Source organism: Desmodus rotundus, unplaced genomic scaffold (genome assembly GCF_022682495.2).
Source record: "Desmodus rotundus isolate HL8 unplaced genomic scaffold, HLdesRot8A.1 manual_scaffold_221, whole genome shotgun sequence".
In the NCBI taxonomy this organism is placed as follows: domain Eukaryota; kingdom Metazoa; phylum Chordata; class Mammalia; order Chiroptera; family Phyllostomidae; genus Desmodus; species Desmodus rotundus.
The window spans coordinates 1,475-4,400 of NW_026527282.1; the positions used below are offsets into that span (position 1 = coordinate 1,475).

Sequence of the window (2,926 nt, forward strand, 5' to 3'; positions counted from 1 at the left end):
TTTATGATAAACCATATGATCAATACCATTGTCTCCAATTCTCCCCCCTTTGAATATTGGAGGGCACTCATATTGCACGCACTTGGTATAGAAGGGAGAAGAACTTCCCCCTGCCCCTTCAGTCCCCTGGATTCCTGAGCCTGTGTACTCCACACTCCCATGGTCACTCCAGCTGCCATCCTCCTGACTACGGAGCAGTCAAAAACAAACCTCCGTAGCACCCAAACATACTTTGTCCATATATCAGATGCAGGTAAAGCCTGGGGAGTCCTGGAATTGATGTCTCATGACAACACATTCCTGAGCTCTGCCCCTCCCGGTTCTGGAGCACATTCCCGCTGGGATGAAGTGGCTGTGTAGGTCAGGCTTGTTTAAACATAATCTGTTATTATTTGTGTTCACCACTAAATGAAAAATAAGGTAAATATGTATGAACAAGAATCCCATAGGACTTCCTTCTATGTACTTGCATCATTTTGTAGAATCCTGAAAGTCTTAATATACACACAACTAAATTGTGACTATAAACTGAGATTGTTTCTTTTCCATTCTTTTATCTTTTCAATAAATCTCCACACTTTATGCACCGAAATCAGCATTGGCTCCTTTCAAGGGGGGTACAGTCACGTGGTGAACACTAGAAACACCACTGTAATAAAGGTACAGACTTCCATTGTGTGATGGCATTCATTCTAATGTGCTTGTTTAAAATGCCTATCTCCTGGTGAAAGACAAATACCATATGATCTCACCTATAAAAGGAACCTAATCAACAAAACAAACAAGCAAGCGGAATAGAACCAGAAGCATGGAAATAAAGAACAAATTGACAGTGACCACAGGGGAAGGGGGATGGGGATAAGGGGAGAAAGAAAAGGAAGGGTCTAGTCGAGGAACAGGTATAAATGACCCTTGGACATGGACAACAGGGTGGGGATTGACTGTGGGAGTGGGGGTGGGGGCAGGGGAAGGCAACAGGGGAAAATTGGGACAACTGTAACAGAACAATATAGCCCTGGCTGGCATGGCTTACTGGATCAAGCACCAGACTATGAACCAAAGGGTTGCAGGTTCGATTCCCAGTCAGGGCACATGCCTGTCTTGCAGGCCAGGTTCCTGGTGGGGGGGGGGCATGTAAGAGGCAACCACACATTGATGTTTCTCTCCTTCTTTTTCTCCCTCCCTTCCCCTCTCTCTAAAAATAAATAAATGAAATCTAATTGACTGATGGATTAAAATGCCTGTCTCCAATTTCTTCTCCCAGGAAACACCAATTGGCCAATGATGCTGGTGCTACAGGAGTGCTGGGAGGTCCCAGGTCCCTAGAATAGTAGGCTGAGGGCCTTCCATGGAGTATTTGGCAGTGGCATCTGAGGCTGAAGTCACAGCTGGCTGGGGTGGCGGCCCAGGACCGAGGCTAATGAGCTCAGGAGGCAAGGACAAAGACAAGGAGTATATCCCCATCACCAAACTGGGCCACCTGGTCAAGGATATGAAGATCAAGTCCCTGGAGGAGATCTGTCTCTTCTCCGTGCCCATCAAGGAATCTCAGATCATTGACTTTTTCCTAGGGGCATCCCTCACAGATGAGGTTTTGAAGATTTATGCTGGTGTAAAAACAGACTCGTACTGGCCAGAGGACCTAGTTCAAGGCATTTGTCATAATTGGGGACTACAATAGGACTACAATAGACCTATAAGTCTGGGTGTTAAGTGCTCCAAGGTACTGGCCAGTGCCATCTGTGGGGCCATTATCCTGACCAAGCTCTCTATTGTCTCTGTGTGGTGAGGCTACTGAGGGAACAAGATAAATAAGCCCCACACTGTCTCTTGCTTTTCCTTGCAAGGTGACTGGCCACTGTGGCTCTGTGCTTGTGCATCTAGTCCTCACTCTGAGGGGCACTGGCATCATCTCAGCCTCTGTGCTCAAGAAGCTGCTGATCATGGCCAGTACCAATAACTGCTACACCTCAGCCAGGGGCTGCACTGCCGCCCCGGCCAATTTCACTAAGGCCACCTTCGATGCCATCTCTAAGAGCTATAGCTGTCTCACCTCTGACCTCTGGAAAGAGACTGTACTCACCAAGTCTCCCTATCAGGAATTCACTGACCATCTTGTGAAGACCTACCCCACAGTTTCTGGGCAGAGGACCCAGACTCCAGCTGTGGCCACTACATAATTTTATATAAGAAAAATGAAGTGAATTAAGCCTGTTAAAAAATGCATGTCTCTATATTGATGGTTCCTCTGTGAGTGTGTGTTTGTTGATGTATAGGTGCAGAGTGCTGTTTGAATGGTCTCAGATCCTGAGTGCTGCCACTGGGTTGAAGCTTGCCAGCTAGTGTTGCTCCAGATATCTCTTCTGCAAACACCCACAGACCCATTCTGTACTGCATATAAGACTCACAAAATCAGCCCCCATCCTGCATTCAAGCTCACGACAGCCCTTTTTTTCTCTAGCCTCAACCCTCCCATGTCCCCTTGCCCTTCTCCCCAGGCACACTTGTCCCACCCCACCTCAACCTACTTGACCTTCACTCCTCTCCCTACTTTCTGGTTATAAATAAGTATATACTTGTAGAATGAATTGAAGAGCAAAAGAAAGTGGGTCAGTGGATTGAGTGCTGGCCTGCGAACCAAAAGGTCGCCAGTTTGATTCCCAGTTAGAGTGCATGCCTGGGTTGCAGGCTATGCCAGGTCCTCAGTTACAGGCATGTGAGAGGCAACCTCACATTCATGTTTCTCTCCTTCTCTTTCTCCCTCCCTTCCCCTCTCTCTAAAAATAAAGAAATAAAATCTTTAAAAAAAAAAAAAAAAGAACCACAGGGCACCCTGCCCACAACAAGACCAACTAGTATTCTTAAGCAACATCTGTTTCTCTGAGGCTCTGGCTGCTATCACTGACTCAAAAGAGGCAAGATAGTG

The 2,926-nt window shown here is 46.8% G+C and overlaps 1 pseudogene; it reads left to right on the plus strand.

The window, feature by feature from the left end:
• Positions 1-1,280: 1,280 nt before the first annotated feature.
• Positions 1,281-2,180, plus strand: LOC112310672 (small ribosomal subunit protein uS5 pseudogene; annotated as a pseudogene).
• Positions 2,181-2,926: the final 746 nt, after the last annotated feature.